The 17,384-nt window shown below is 37.9% G+C and overlaps 1 pseudogene across 1 annotated transcript in view; it reads left to right on the top strand.

Annotated features, from left to right (window-relative positions):
- The first annotated feature begins 3,277 nt into the window (after positions 1 to 3,277).
- The window catches only part of LOC306852741, a 40,742-nt pseudogene continuing 26,635 nt past the window's right edge, over positions 3,278 to 17,384 (top strand). Inside the window, exons 1-7 of the transcript in view lie at positions 3,278 to 5,431; positions 5,612 to 5,729; positions 6,743 to 7,265; positions 7,364 to 7,810; positions 12,546 to 12,737; positions 13,859 to 13,939; positions 14,503 to 14,759. The product of the transcript in view is annotated as an uncharacterized misc_RNA (transcript). The remainder of the gene's footprint in view (positions 5,432 to 5,611; positions 5,730 to 6,742; positions 7,266 to 7,363; positions 7,811 to 12,545; positions 12,738 to 13,858; positions 13,940 to 14,502; positions 14,760 to 17,384) is intronic.

Raw genomic sequence — 17,384 nt, 5'->3', positions numbered from 1 at the left:
TGTGTGCACTGTGTATATATAAATACACACACATGCATATATTTCAGAAAAATTGTTTATATATTAAATATTTTTATATTATATCAATTATATGAATATAAATACATGTAAATGCATGTAAAAATTTTCAAAAAATGTACTGTATGTGTGTGTATTTATATATACATAATAAATAGTTTGACAGCACTAGAAATATATTATTTAAATAATGGGAAAAAGGAGAAAAATTAATGACACCAAAACAAAGAAATTATAAAAAACAAAATTCTAATTATTAAACCCCAACCCAACTAATCTAACTACCAAACGAAAAATGTAGAAATAAAACCGCAAGCTTTGCCGTATCTGACGCCCAACCTAAACTACTCTCATTAATAACAAAAATACACTGATGGCTGTCACACCTTACCTGAAACTAACAAAAAGAGGAAACTAAACTTAAATACAAAGGCTTACCTATCTCCTTTTCCCAGGGTTATTCTAACAGGTCGCAGGTGACAAAGGCCATACTGGTCTGGCTTAGATAATCTGTATTACACAGCATGTTAAACTAATAATTAAAGTAGCCTACTAATCGTTCAGTAACAGGTGTTCTCAATTTCTGACAAGCAAGGTTTTTAATGAGTCTAGGCAAAAACTCAAGTCTCAAATTAACAAATAACGAAAAGAGTAACGGATCAACTAAACAATTCAGCAGACCTTAAACTAAACCGAATCCATAACTCAGTTTAACAACAGAATGAACGCGGTTGACGAAAACTGGAAGCAGGATGACTGATAAACAGCCAAGGAAACACGGCCCCTTTTATGACGGGTAGGTCCAGTGTAATTGGTCGACCGGTGAACTGAGTCAGCCAATAGACGAACCCTAAGAATCAAGAAGACAAAATGACAAAGAGGAAAAAGAACGAAAAATACAAGAGACAAACAAATACAAACAAGGAATGTAACAGTTAGATCCACTCTTTCTTTAACGTTGGCTGCTTTTATACAGATTGGTTTGTTTTTCTTATATTTGAGTGAGCAATTGTTCTGTTCGCTCAAATCAAATGCATGCATGAACACATTTTCCCCAAGCGTAAACTTTACAACTTCTAGAATGTGTACTCAGATGTAAAGTTTTCTTTAATATGTTGCCAGTTTAGTAGATGTTTCCACCACAGAATAAAAAAGGTCGTTTTCATCACACAATTCTGCCCTTTTTCTAAAAAATATGAGAAAAAAAGTAGAAATTGTGAGATATTAAATTAGAACAGTTCATGCCAGGACATTGTAAATCTGTAGCAAATTAGTGTTCAAGTTCAGCTGGATCATATTGACAAAAAAAATAATGTATATCTTAATGTATATTGTAATTTCTAATAGCTACCAATGGAGAAGGATATTTTTGGGTCCTGATGGTGTTGTTACGCCATCTACCAGCAGGGGCTAACTGGGGCATGCTAACCAGCAAATCCTTGACCTGGTCTAGATACCAGGCATGTACTTTTAATGCGAGCCAGCAGAAGTGCATTACTTTCGGTTGTGTGGTACGGTGGCCGAGAGCTCAACGCGCTGCAACTTCAGAAAACACCTGCAAATCAAGAAAACATCTTCATCGGTTTGACAGCAGGTGGTGCAAATGCTCACAACATTTTGAGCATTTTCAGTGTGTTCAGAGTTGTCAAATTGAGGAAGTTGTTTTCTTTATTTGCAGGTGTTTTATCTGTTTGCAGCGCGTTGAGCTCTCTCGGCCACCGTAGTGTGAGCTTACATTCCGGCATCCCTGAAAAGAGCCTTTCTGGGAGTAAATGGTGTCAGTGGAGTAAAAGGTTGTGTTCATGCATGCATTGTTTTAGAGAGTCTGGCTGATTGATTGTTGACATGAGAGTGGCTTTCATTTATCCTTCACTTGTGCTGCAGCAGCAAAGACAATGACATGCACCTGCACTTTCAGAAGAGCATGTTAGTGTGTGTGTGCAACACACATGACATGAGAGAAGAGAGATCCTTCAATCAATCACCGGGCGTCTCAGAGACTGCAGGAAGCACTTTTCTAGAACAGCATCATATTTCCAAGCAAAATAATACACAATTGCTTATTTGTATCAGTGCATATGTGAAAATGTATGGAGAACTTGATTCTGATCAGTCAATCATAGCATTCTGCCAATATTCATGTCGATTTATTCCCTTATTTGAAATTTCCCTTGCATAGTTTAGATGAAGGTATATCAGTATTCTCTTCTATACACGCTGCTAATATTTGTTGGCCTGGATGGGAGTTTACTGTATGAGTCACTGAGGTTTAGTGCATGACGTAAATCTGTATGCGTGTGTGTAACCATGTAGGATTTTAGGGATTAATTTCTCTGCTACACAGTAAATAAGCCCATCCCTTCATGCAGATGGTCAATTTGGCATTTTTCAAACAGAATGGCGTTGTTAAAAATAAATATTGCAAAAAAGGTAAAATACCTTCAGTCGATTTCAAAAGAGTATGACAATGAAATGCAGTCTGGAAGTCTCTTTTCAGTGGTGTATTTAGTCTCTGCTGGAGAACATTACCTCTGTTTGTTTAGTATTAGAGCTCATTGGTTAAAGGATGGGTGAACTATAGAATGAGTATGTCATCAGTGGGTAAAAAAGAGAGTCAGATGACTGCTGCTGATATAATCAGGGTGCTGCATTTCTATAATTGAATTTCTACTGATATGTCATGACCGAGAAATGTACTCTACTTCTCTGCCATGTTGTTTTGTTTCACAAGTTTTGTATCTTGGAGCAATTTTAGTTGTCCTTACAGGCCCTGTTTAGCAATTAATGTTAACCTGAAATGACACAACCCATGATGTACCCGTGGCACCAAATATTTAAATAATTTTTGTTCATATAACTCTTCACAAGTTGTTTCAAAGCAGCTTTACATGCATTAATGACATCAGGTTTAAAGCTTTAAAACCTTGAAAAATCCAAGGCTGACTGTGGCCAGGAAAACTTCACAAAACGTATGTGTATCACTTGAACAATTGTAATTTATTAATTGTCTGTCTTTCTCCATGTGTTAGGTGCAATGCTCCATGCCATCTCCGTCTGTAGAAGCTGGTCTGGCAGGAGAGGGTTTCTGAAGAACAGCATCTCTATGAACTAAAAGTACACTCGCAGACAAGTGGAATTCACAAACCGACAGGAATTCACAAACCGACCAGAACAGAGAAAATATCCCCGTCTCTCCCTGTTCGTCTCTTCTTTAGTCTTCATCTCAGTGTCTCTCTTTGTGTTGTACTGTTATGACGCCATGTCTCAAACTGGGAAAGTCCTTCATTTGTATGTGGAGGTAAGATCCCCACCAGAGCATGATGGGAAAGGTAGTTCCTGTGAGACTACCTGTGAGACACTCTCTCCTGTGAGAGTGGAGCAAGATGGTCCCATTGAAGCTTTGACCAAATTAGCACAGGCGGCATCTGGGTGTCCCGCACCTCCCAGCAGCACATTCAGGCCAAATGTTAGCTTCAGACTCGAGCCTTCACACAATTCTCTGGATTCCCCTCAAAGACGCAGCATTCCCCAGCAGGAACCATTCCAAGAAGTGTCCTCGGGCCTCAATAACAATATTGACAGTAAACAATTAAAACATGCCCACTCGTCAAACTCTGGACGGACATCTGGTCCTGAGACACCTTGTCGAGCATGCAGCCATCACAAGAACTCTAAACCAATGCACGGACAGAGGTCCGTGGTCACTTTCAGCTACATTGAGAAGGCCCATGTCAAAACCATAGAGAGTCCGTGTAATAGTCCCGGTGGAATAAAGGAGGTAGCGGCTTGTCCACATAAGAAGTGTAGTGACCCAGTGTGGTCACGACCTGCGGAATCTACCTGCAATAATAGTCCATTTCACCAGCACATGGGTTCTACTTTGGATCCTATCGGTCAAGCTGCAACACAGCGAGCCCTTAAGGAATTTGGGTCTCCCCAACTGAGGTGTAAGTTTTCTCATTGCTCAAACTGGAGTCCGGAGTTTCATCAGCGCCATAGAGAACGATGCCAGTCTTGGGCAGGCCCACCAGTGCCAAACTGCAGTGCCTACCGACATGATCCTGACCAAGGCAGGGTAGGAGCTGTATGTGGTGTCCCTGAAAGCCCAGCATCAGATGCTTTCTCATCCCACAACAACCAGCAGAAATCCACCTCCAGGTCCCAAGGATGCCCCAAGCAGAACCTCAGTTCAAAGCAAGACTGCTCCGCTCCAGTCGGTCAAAGATGGGGAAGCCGGGCTGAAGACAGGACTCTGTCAGGGCAAAGGACCAGCCTCACAAACACACCCACTCATGGTCTGAACCAGCTGAGTGGAAGCAATAACCCCTCAGCTCTGAACAGTCCTGAGATAGCCCGCAAGATTGCAGAAGAGGCCACCAAGGTGTCAACAATTTTCAACGAGGTCCGAAGTTCCCCTCCTCCCGTTGTTTTTGAGGGTTCATCTAATCTAAGCAGCACAAACTATGGGTATCCTTCTAGAGAAATCCAGCACGAGTCCTTACAGCAGAGTCCAGTGCATCATTCGGCTGTCAAGATGAACATACCTGTGCATGAAGACCATTCTACCACAAATGGGGTTCCTCTGCACCTGCATGAAGCACCAGCTACTAAGAGCTTGGATTTAAGAGATGACCTGGCCAGTCATTCGTTCTGCTCTGTCCCAGTGGGAGGAGACCCCGATTCTCCAGCCCTCCCATCTCGTATTCTTCATCCAAGTCTGTCCAAAGCAGACGTGTGTTCTCCACTCCGAGATCCTCGTCAGCTTAGAGCTGACCTGCCAGTCTCTGACAGCCCCACTTTACACCGTCACAAGCCTCCACAGTACACTGGAGAGGAGTGGACATCTGGGGAACCCTGGTTCCTGGACGAGGAGGACTGGGATGACCATGTTGTCGCAGAAAGCGTGGAGATCTCCAGGCGGTTGTTTATCGGTCAAAGTGTGGACGATTCTCCGGTCAGTTGGACATCTAGACAGCAGTGGAAAGAGCAGGCAAAGAAAGAGGAAGGGAAATTCATTTTGTCAGAAAAACTCGAAGGTAATCTCAAGAGCAGCAGTCCAGTGTACAGAAAAAGCGATAGGGTTGAGGTCATAGAACGAGGAGAGGAAATTGTGAGCAATTTGGTATGTGGAGGAAACCACAGCCCTGGGGAAAGTGTAGAGGAGGTGACCAGGCTAACACAGCAACGGAGACGGGTAGAATGGAGGAGAAGACAGGCTTTGCTTCTAGGGCCGGTGGTATTAGAAGAGGGGGAGAGAGGAGAGGACGAACAAGGGTTTGGAGATCAACAGGGTTTGGTTGGGTCGTCCCCGAGCTCTAGTGGAGTAACGGGAAGCCTAGGAGACAGAGATTGCATCTCACCTGAGTCCAGCCAGAATAGCAACCAATCAGATCACCCATCATCAGGAATACAGGTGAGACCCTGTTCATAAAAGCATTCTTGCATTAATGGTTGAATTCTAGCTATGTTCACTGCAGTGTTTTAAGAACAGTTTGAACAAGTTCCTTCTGATGAATGAGGCCCTTTGTTTGCAAGTACATAGAGTTCACTGTTTATTATAAGCTAATGTGTTTATATTGTGTGGGTCTTGCAGTCTGATGGCGGTTCTTTAGTGCCAGGTCCATCTCTGCACTGTCAGAAAATTGCTCGTGCCAAGTGGGAGTTTCTGTTTGGCACTCCAGCAGAAGACACTGCCAGCAAAAGAGAAAAGAGTGAGTAGCCAGTTGACCTCTTTAATATCAGTTTTAATGATCACTTAGGCTTAGTTCACACTGCAGGCTAAAGTGGCCCAAACGTGACCCATATCTGATTTTCGTATTACAGTCTGAACAGCACAAACACGATTTTGGCCACTTTCATATGTGGTCCTAAATCGGATACATATCCGATTTTTTGCAATGCGACTTCAGTCTGAACGGCCATGTCGCATTTCATGCGATTTTTACATCATTGAAATGTGACAGACGTCACAATTCAGAGCTGGAGGAGGCGGGAAGATTAAAATCACAATGGCAGACTTCGTTATTTAGGCTCCGATTGCACATTAGCTTAAAAATTGCTAAACACACGCTAACACGAGCAGCATCCATTTTTATTTCCGCAAACACAGTGCGCTGCGTCTGACGTCACGTCTTCTTCAGGGCCGTATATGGTTCACACATGAGACTGATGGCAGTCGCATTTAAATGACAATGTGAACAACAGCGCAAAAAAAACGGATTTCAGCAAAAAATCCGATCTGAGCATTAAGACAGACCTAAGTCAGTGCAGTGTGAACTAAGTCATAGATGCCAGCATTAGCAATTAAGTGCTGTTTTCTAGGATTATTTTTAAGCAGAAATACATTTAGATCAGGGGTGTCAAACTCAATTCCTGGAGGGCCACAGCCCTGCAGAGTTTAGCTTCATTAAGCCTAATTAAACACACCTTATCCTGCTAATCATGCTCTTTAGGCTTATTTTAAAACTACGTGGTTTCTGTGTTGGAGCAGGGTTGGAGCCAAACTCTGCAGGGCGGCAGCCCTCCACTGAGTTTGACACCCCTGGTTTAGATGGTTTCAAGTGTATGAAAGTGTTTGAGTGTTCTCATATGAAAGTGGAATAACACTACAATATCACTGAGCTGAAATACAGTCATCAACAAAACATTGCCAGTATCCATTGAACGAAGCTGATTAAGTTCACTTCATAGCTGAATACATTTTTTTTTTTTGTTATCCACCTAGATGTTCCAGAATCCTCCACAGCTCCACCAAGTTGCCACTCCACCCCAATACCACCCTCTTACCTGCCATTGGAGGAGCTTGCTCTCAGAGCTAATCATGACGTCCAACACGTGGAGGTGGAGCTAGTGACTCCACCCCCCGCAGCCCCAGGCACCTCCCCCAAAACGGGCATAATTTGGCGAACTTTGAAATACTCCGAGACCGATTTGGATGCCGTTCCTTTACGATGTTACCGGGAGACAGACATAGATGAGGTGCTGTTAGCGGAGCAAGAGGATGCTGACTCAGCGTTTGGAAGTAACCGAAGTGTCATGGGAACTTCCTTTGCTGGGAGCAGCCCGCTAGGTGAGATGCCGAATGAAAGAACAGATGGACAAGAGGATGGGGAGGAGGAGGAAGAGGAGGAGGAGGAAGAGGAGGATGTTGCGAGCTGGGTCACTGTCAGGATGCAGGGCGATGTGAGGAGGCTGTTGGCTGATCAGCGAGATGAGGAAGAGGAGTTTTACAGCATCATGCTAAAGAGGTGGGAAGTGGCAAACACGCATTTATTTTTTTTAAGAAACTGTTAAACAATTCATTATGGTTCAGAATATCAGAAATAACAAGCCTATCTTTTTCTAGGCCTCACGATTATTTCAGTAACAACCACCCAGCTCTAAAATCTCCCATCCTGGTCCGTGGTCCTCGCAGAAGGTCCGGAGACAGTTTGGACACATTCAGCCGGCATTTTGAGAACATCATGGAGTCACACAGAGCCAAGGGCACCTCCTACAGCAGTCTTGACAGTCTCGACCCTCTGACCTCTAGCACTCAAACTGTCCTGACCTTTGACCTCCCCACACTGACTCCACAGGTACAGGGTCAGATCTACCAGAGCGCCCGGCAAATTGTTGAGCTCAGTTTTGCGCCATTGGCACACATAGAGATGCCTAGCCTCTCAGAGTCGGTGCTGACGATAACAGGGGATACAGATGCCACACGGGCGCCATCCAGCGAACGTCTCAGCAGCGGGTCCGACGATCGCAACGGACAGAGCTGGCAGAGCAACCCACCTCTTTCACTGCCCAGGTTTGTGTCATTTTCATCACTTAAGTGAGCAATTATATGTTTTGGCTAGGAAAATTTACTAGTGTGTTATGGTTGTAGAAGGTCATCTGTGTAGTATGGAAGTATGCCATTCTGAGAGCTTGTCCAAATACTCACACGTGCAGTCTTGGCCACTTGAGAGCACTTGCATGCATCAGGAAGTAATTGCACGTGACTTTCCCAGGGCTAAAGCTCAGTGCCCTTAACACACACTAAATCCACACTATTTCAAACACTGCTCTGGAGCAGTATACAAGGCAAAGTGTATCCCATCATGCATCGTGTTCTGGAAATAAATCTTGAAACTTTTTGCAGAGAGGTCCAAAAAATGCAAATAGAAGTATGTTTATTTTGTACAACATTTGCAACTGCTTTTTAATCACTTAATTAGACAACACAATTTAACAATTGTGGTGCTTCTGTTATAGAGACTACTGAACAGACATTTAGAAGTATTTTTAAATGTAAAGTATTGAAAATCAAAACAAAGCTCTGTAAATGCTTGAATTTTTAAAACACTATAAATGTGTCCCATTGGATAATGAAAAGTTGTATTCTTCGTGCCTCCTTGAACATTTAGAGGAAATATGTCATGTAAGTAGACAAGTGGTCAAGACCGCGAGTGTGGCTATTTGGACAAGCCCGGAGTATACCTGACCTACTAATGTTCTTTTTAATGGCTCAGTTTTTCCAGCAGAGGGAGTATTCAAGCAACCATTTCTTTTGAAGTAAAACATACTGCATTTTTGTTTACTCTGACTTGAGTATTGGTGAATTTTTAGAAAACTGCCAAGAAATGTTCAGAATATATTTCACCTCATTATCATAAGAACGTTTTGTGAGATTGATGTGGAGGTTACCTGATATATTACCCCTAACAAGAGTTTATTATGGTAACTAAGTAATTAATACATAAAATATTACAAATTATGTTATATTTAATTTATTATATAATATATGCACATCCCATTTTCAGCTTGTTTTGACAGGCTAGGGGTGAATTGCTTGAGGTGGATTCTAAGCAATATTCCCTTTATTTATCCAAGTGTTGCTAATTTACTGCGTAATGATTCTGAATGACCTATTAGTCTGTCGGTTTAACCTTTTCCATCTGCTGTGCCTGTGACTTGACTGCAGGCTGAGTTTAGATAGAGGTGTGTGTGTGTGTGAGAAGGACAGATGAAAGGCAAAGCCGATTGCTGGCAGAGAACAGAAGTTACTGCCGCATGGATCACCTTGAGACACAGAGAAACCCAGGAGGCTGGAAATAGTTTGAAAAATTAAATATATTTTCACAATCAGAGGAATTTTACTCCATAAATCCTTATTTATAGCATGAATATTGTGATATGTCTCATGTCTGTACTCTGTTTTTGTCTTATAAAAAAAAAGTTAGCACCTGTTGTAAATGCTATATATATTTGGAGGCACAGTGTAGCATTGCACTGCAATATTACACTACCATCTTGTAGTAGCTAAAGTAAACCACTAGGTGGAGACAATTAATCATAAGTGCGATTTGCAAAGGCGTCACATAGAATCAAGCATATTATTAGTATTAAAAGCATCACTGTTGCAATTGCCCGTATTGTATAAAAAACCCCTATGTTAGATATGGATGAAGTGCAACGGTTTACCTAATAAAAGAAACGCATCACAATGGATTTGCTGTGGTCAGCCAACCTATCAACCAATCAAATCCTAGTGGTCTTATAATGAGTGCTCAATTGTTAGGCCAGTTAAAATTGTGTGTGTTATTCATTTGGCATGGCAGGAACAGTAGCAGCATTGTGAAGGTGCTTAGCCAAACGTTAAGCCCAGCGGCACAGAAAAACCCAACCTCAACTTTTCTCCCTTTCTCTCTTTCATTCTATGTTTGGCTGTGTTTTTCTTACATAGAGTACAGAGAAAATAGTAAAAGGTTAATCATCAAGTATGTGAATAAACACTACCATTCAAAAGTTTGGGATCGGTAAGATTTTTTAAAGGTGTTTTTCAGGGAAGTCTATTATGTTCACCGATGCTGCATTATATTTGATCAAAAATAGTGACAATATTTTTACAATTTAAAATAACTGTTCTCTGTGTGAATATCTGTTAAAATGTAATTTATTTCTGTGATCAAAGCTGAATTTTTAGCATCATTACTCCAGTCTTCAGTGCCACATGATCCTTCAGAAATCTTTCTAAGATGCTGATTTGCTGTCCAGAAACATTTCTGATTATTATCAATGTTGAAAACAGTTGTGCTGCTTCATATTTATTGTGAAAGCAGCAATGCATTTTGTTTTCTATCAAGTCACTTCTACTGACTCGTTGGTTGTTTACTGCAAAATGGTACTGCTACATTTTAGGAGTGATGGCCACACTTACTGTAAATGCAGAAGTAAATACATTTAAGTGATTTTAGTTGTAGAACGTGTCTGTCACACTGATAAATAACTAAACTGTGTGGACAGAGAAAGATAAAGCACACGTTTGAGGAGTGAATGTATAGTTAACAGTGTGTACGTGATCATATGACTCCTAAATTACTTTATCACTATTATAAAGAGCATCATGGGAGAGAAAACAAGTGGGTTGTGCGTTTTAAAGTGCATGTGAACTGAGGAGTCACTATAGAGGGAGAGATTGAGAGATGTTACATGCCACACTGAACTGAGAAGGTCATTGGAGCGTCAACAACATTCACAAAGAGAGAGAAAGCAGTGGGAAACTCATTGGGAAGGAAATATCTGGCAAGTTTGTGAGCTAAACAGTTCGAGGGTGGATTGAAATTTCATCTTTGAAATAGAGATATTTAATGACTAAAAACAGATTAATTCAGTCACAAAGAGATTCAAACCGCAGCATCGGTCTCACAGAGATGTCCTCAAACACCTGAGGAGATACTGAGAGCGCAGTCGCTGGACAAACGGCTCAGGTGGACTGCGAAAAGCTGAGCATTAATTCAAACATGGCTCAGGTTCAGAGAGTCACATCACAGAGGCGTTTTGGCAGAGATGGTCTGAGGAAAAAAGCCCACTCAGTGTTTTGCTGGCATTGCTCTACGCTGAAGGAGAGGAGCGTCCTGACCCGCTGCCACACACCGTACAGGTAGAAACTGTTTGGACTGGATGCAGATCAGCACTGTATTGCTGTATTAATCTGTCATTGTCCTAATGAATGTAATATAGCAGTATTAAGCAGAAAAGATTAGCATAACTGTTGTTATTGCTCATAATTTGGTATTATAAAACTGGAAACAACCTAGAACACCTACAACGGGCAAACAACACTCACTTTTGAGAATCGTCATAAAATGTTCAAATGGTTACAGTTAAGTTGTTTTTTCTCTTTGGGCCTTACAAAACTATGTCTTCCAAATTATTCACATTTCCTTCCAGAAATATGGAACAGTGTTATCTTAGTTGCTATTATTACTATTATGGGTTTTGTCAATATTTTGAATTTTTTTTTTTTTGGTCTTTGTCATTTCTGTATTTTTATTTTCTTGTGTGTGTAGTTTGAACTGTTTTACTACTTTTAAACTTTTACTACTTCAACCTTAACTAAACAAAAATGAGAAAAAAAAAAAATGGAATAAATAGTCATTTTTCATGCTTGTCTCTTTAAGAAGCGTTTCTGCACTTCCAGTTGTTTTTGTTTGCGTTTCACTCATTTCTGCCAAAATATGTTGTGGATTTATGAGGAATGTTGCCTTGGCAACTAGCTGAAATCAAATCAAATCAAAGTTTTGTTTTTTTCATTTGTTAATGTTTATTATGTATCGATTATTTCAAGTAATAAAAAAACAATGGTTTTAGTTTGCCAACGCTAATAACCCAGATATGGAGTAAAGACTCATTTGTCGTGCTTGTCTCTTTAAGAAGCATTTCTGTGCTTCCAGACGTCTTTGTTTGAGTTTCACACATTTGTGCTCATTGTTTGTTTTTGGTGTGGATTTAGCGTGAGTCACTGATAAGAAGTGGTGAGATGAGGACTGCTGTCCCACGTTCATTTATAGAAACCAGAGGAAATCAGATCAATAGGGCGCAATAACAATTTAACACCATTACAAAATGGAAATGATGTCTGACTGTAAAGCTGTTTGTGGTTGTTATTTAGCTTGGTAACTACAATTTATGCCAAAATCCCAGATACTACATTTACATCAGTGTTATTAGTGTCAAATCACTATCATTTCATATGTGATCTCCTTTAAACAATATAATATTTCTGTCATTTAGTTGAATGTGTTTGAAGAACATTTGTTTAACCAGGTTTTTGGTCACTATGTAATTCCCATACCTTAATTTGTAATGACTTCATGATTATATCATTGAAAATGTGGAGGTGTGTCAGAAGTCACCATACATTTTAGTACGCTTGTATATCTTACAATGTTTATTGTGCTTCTTATAGGAAAGTACCAAGGTACATCTTGCATGAAATGGTGCTTCTTTGTCTATTTCTGTTTTCATCCTTTATAAAAGTGGTGCAGTGGTTCTGTAATGTACTGAGTGTTATTGTAATGAATGATTACCATGCTTGTACACAATGTATTTGCATGGTACTTAAAGTTACCATGAAAAAAAAACATTACTTTCATTGAGAAAATTTAGTTAAGATTGTGTTGGAAACTTCACGTCTTTATACAAAATGTTCACCAGCTGGGCTTTCAGAGGTCATGATTGGCTTCAGCACAGCAAAATGATTTATCTGTGTGTTTGTTCAGAGAGAAATCTCCTCGCTTTCCTGCGGACCCAGGTTTGGATCAGGAGCTGAGCGAGCGTTTGGGTTTGGGCAGTAATGACACTCTCAGTAACGGTAACCGTGCTGATCTGGACTCTGCCAAACGTCTGGCCAAGCGGCTCTTCAACCTCGACGGCTTCAGGAAGTGCGATGTTGCACGACATTTGAGCAAAAAGTGAGTAAATCCTCTTCAAGAGTGTTATTTTAGAGTTATTTGGTATTGCTAGTCTTGTTACTTATATACATACACATATATATATATAGATAGATATATATATATATATATATATATATAGATATATATATATATATATATATATATATATATATATATATATATATATATATAGATATAGATATATACCTGTGTGTGTATGTATATATATATATATATATATATATATATATATATATATATATATATATATATATATATATATATATATACACACACACACACAGTATATAGACAAGTTTTTCTTTTAATTTAAGTTTACATTTTATTTATTTTGGTATGTGCTTTATTCATATTAGTTTGTTTTTTTTGTATTTCTATTTAGGTTTAATATGTTTTAAGCTCATTTTTAGTCATTCTTAGTACTTAAACTCATTTCAGTGAGTTGACAAGGCAACATTTCAAATGATCATTTAGTTGAACATTTTTCACCTAGGTTTTTTTAATGTGAAGTTTTTCATCTAAAATGTTTATATTATTTCAGCTTTATTTAATTTAACAAAATGATTTTTTAATAGTTTCAGTTAACTATAACAATAACACATATCTTAGCAATACATTATGCTGTATTTTTATTCTTGTGCATGTTTATATTTTTTGTTTTAATTAATTTTTATGTCATACGGAGTAAGTCATTACATTTTTCTGAGCAAAATAATACTTTTTTTGGAATAGCATGCACTCATGTATTGTTCACAATAAAATCAGGAACATGTTAGAAAGTAAATGCATTCAGTTTTGAGTTCATGTTGAGTTTGAGCATCTTCTCTCTGACCTTGTGGTGTGTCTATCTCTGTCTGTCCTGTGCTGGGCTCTGTGCCGCTGTTATATAACGCAGGATTTCATGCAGCTTTTATTCTCTGGCTCTGCTTTTATTGCTCACAGCATCTGTACTTTAAGAGCTCTTCTCTCTCTGACAGGTGCATCATGGGAATGTTCATCCAGCGGTGTATCTCTGACAGGCCTTGGTCGCGTCTGTCACCCTTCCTCCCGTGTCTCCCTTGTTTGTTCTTGCATTGTCATCCTCTTTGACTGTCTTTTCATATCTGACTCCTTTTTAGCAATGACTTCAGTCGCCTGGTGGCAGAGGAATATCTGCACTACTTCAATTTTACTGAAATGACTTTGGACCAAGCTCTAAGGTCAGCACATTAAATATGTAAATGAAAAATTATTTTCTTTTTGTTTAACTACACACAAAAATATCTGTCTGTCTGTCTGTCTATCTATCCCTTCACACACACACATTGTGTGTCTATATACACATTTTTGTGTATATTTAAAGTAATATTAATAAGCAACAATATAATTATATCACTTGTGTGTTAATAATATTATTCTAAATTCATGCATTTATTTTTATGATATGTTTAGTAATATTATACTATATATATAGTTATGTAATAGTGTGTGTGTGTGTGTGTGTGGTATATAATTTGTATATACAGTGAAATAATATTATTAATATTAATAAGCAATAATTAACTACTAGTAATAGTTATATCTGTAATACTAAAGTACTAACTAAATAAAATATGATTTTTTAAGTCAATTTAGAAATACTGGACACCTAAATGAATTTTAGCATTTTAAATTTCTATTTAATTTTCACTTGTATATATTATCATGACATTGGCTTATAATATTTTTTCATCATTGTGTATTGATGTCAGGGCATTTGTTTATTGTTGCTTGTGTTTTTCAGGGCATTTCTGCTCGAGTTTGCTCTGACAGGTGAGACGCAGGAGAGAGAGCGGATCTTGGCACACTTTTCCCGTCGATATATGCAGTGCAATTCATCTCTCACGCTATCTGAAGGTACAGCTTGTGTGTGTGTGTGTGTCACATAATAAACACAACATACATGTGTAAATTTGTATTTGTGTGTGATTGTGTCTCTCAGACAGTGTCCACACGCTGACCTGTGCTCTTATGCTGCTCAACACAGACCTGCACGGCCACGTGAGTCAACTCTATCAGATCACTGAATTATCACTTCACCACACAGACAAGAGTAATGCAGGGTCAGATCTTCATCTCAACAACACTGCAGCAGTGCAGTCGCACACATCCAAGAACATGCATTGGGTTTCCAAAGGCTGAGACCTGAGACATAGTTTTCCAGTTTATTAAAAAAATTTTTTATTGCAAATGATATTGTCAGCATTACAATTTGAGTGAAAAGGTGAATTAAAAATATACAGTACATGAATTTGAATCTTTAACACAGGCAGCAACAGGAGACACAAATCACTACTGATAGTAATTTGATGTGCTTTTTAAAATTTTTATAGTTTTTTTTTTTTTTACATTTCTGTTTATCTTTATTTTATTTATTTATTTTTCAGTTTTTCAGTCATTTTAGCACTTCAAGTTAAACTTAATTTTGAAGGTAATTTTATATATATATATATATATATATATATATATATATATATATATATATATATATATATATATATATATATATATATATATATATATATATATATATATATATATATATATTTAGCTGTATTTTTATTTTAGTTTAAGTAATTTTAGTACTTCAACTAAATCTTATTTTAGTTAGTTGTGAAGCAATGTTTTTGTTTTTCATCATATATTTATATTTTATTTAGTTTTTTTATATATTTCTATACATTATATTACTGGTTTTAGTATTTTAACTTGAACCTATTTCAGTAAGTTGTGAAGGCAAAATTTCTCATTTTCATTTGCTTAAATTAAATTATTTTTTTCATTTCTCTTTAGCTCTTTTTTATTTTAGTTTTATAAATTGTACTGCTTCAGCCTTGCTAAATTTCATTTTTTTCAGGTAAGTGTTTTTTAAATTTAAGTTTTACATGTAATATTTATTTTTATTAAGTTTTATTTTATTTAAGCTTCATTTTAATTACCAAAAACAAACCAAATAGTTTTAGTATTAGTTTTTAGTTAACAATAGCCAAATCACTACTGATTTCAGTACAGTTTACCATTAACATGTTGATAAGCTATTAATACAATAATCTAATAAACAAAATGCATAGTGCACACAGATACTGGATGCAATATTCAGTTTTAAGTTAGATACTTTACCATATTTTTTGTATTGAATGGATTATAAGTGTAGTTTTAATATACATTTTTCTGTACCATTTGAATATGTGAGCTTGTCAAAATGCATTATGCATTTTGTTTTCTTGTAGTTTTCCTCTGAAAATACCAGGGGGGAATGATTTTTGGAGCAGCAGTTTTTGATTTATGAAATAAAATAATTTGCTACCATGTTGCTTTATAAGGACTGATATGATTGTCTGGCTTTTAAACTCACCTCCATGTGATAGGTGTAGTTCTAATGTCACAACTTATGTTTTTAAAGGATTTTAGCGATCATGTTTGACGTGTGTAATTTGTTATAGAACAAGACATGAAAGTCTGTTAACCGCCAATCTAAAAACCTATTTGAAATACTCAAGGGATCCTGAAGCCTTCCAGCTTGGTCTACAAATTGACGTCAACAGCTCTATATGCTCAGAAATACTGTCGCAAACAATAATTCTGACTTCTGTCTCAGTGTGTAAGAACAAAAGGAATAATAACAGACTCTTAATGGCTCTTAATGTAACTCTGTGGAGTGCAAGCGTTGTTTAACCCTTCAGCTGTGGAAGATGCAGAGAGATGGACGTCTGGAGGGATCTGTGGTCTGTCAATCACTGCTGATGTCTGTCTGCTGGCAGGATATTTAGCGCGGCTCCTGTGCTTTTGTTAAAGGGTTTAGGGCCATCAGCGAACACATGATGCCTGTTATAGGCCAGACTCGCTGTCGCCATGGTAACAGGTTTATGGTCCTGATGAGAGCTGTGAGCGATTTCAGCTTTCCTCTGATGAAACTCCTCAGTCCACAATATCAGACGATGTATTCCAGAGCCTTTCTGCAGCTCCAGACATTCATATATTCATGCTCTCGCAGTTTAAATGTAGGACATCTCGTGCTGACTTTCAGAGGTGGAAAATGCTCGACTCTGACATCTCCTCTAAAAATGTGCAATAAGTTAAAAACTCGTACACTTTTTGAGCACCTTTTAATGCATCAAAAGCCAAATCTGGTGACAAAATGTCCTGGAAATATTTTAGAAGAAATGTTAGGCTTATTTTTTTAGGTCCATTAAGTTTTTCTGAATTATGGTATTGTCTTCATGAATCATGACTATTAAGCACATTTTCTGCCAATTTTTTATTGCCAAAATTTTGCCAAAAATTTTAGATTTTCAACATATGCATTTTACAAAATAATAAATACTAATAGATTATTACAAAACCTAATACTGGATGGATGGATGGATGGAGGGATGGATGGATGGATGGATGGATAGATAGATCTGTTTAGCTTTAATTTATTTTAGTTTTAGTAATTTTCGTATTTCAAAAATTACATTGTTTTTGAAAATAAATGAAATGTTTATTTTAAAAAATAGTATCAAAACATAATATATTTTATTTAAAAGTATTTAATATTCTGTGTGTGTATTTAATATTTTGTTGTTGTTGTTGTTTTCTAGAAGTAAGAATATGTTTCACACTATAGTGGGAGATACTGAAAAA

The sequence above is a fragment of the Barbus barbus genome (assembly GCF_936440315.1).
Source record: "Barbus barbus genome assembly, chromosome: 32".
NCBI classification, from domain to species: Eukaryota; Metazoa; Chordata; class Actinopteri; order Cypriniformes; family Cyprinidae; genus Barbus; species Barbus barbus.
Note: the sequence above shows the minus strand (reverse complement) of the source record. Positions and strands in the feature narration are given on the sequence as shown.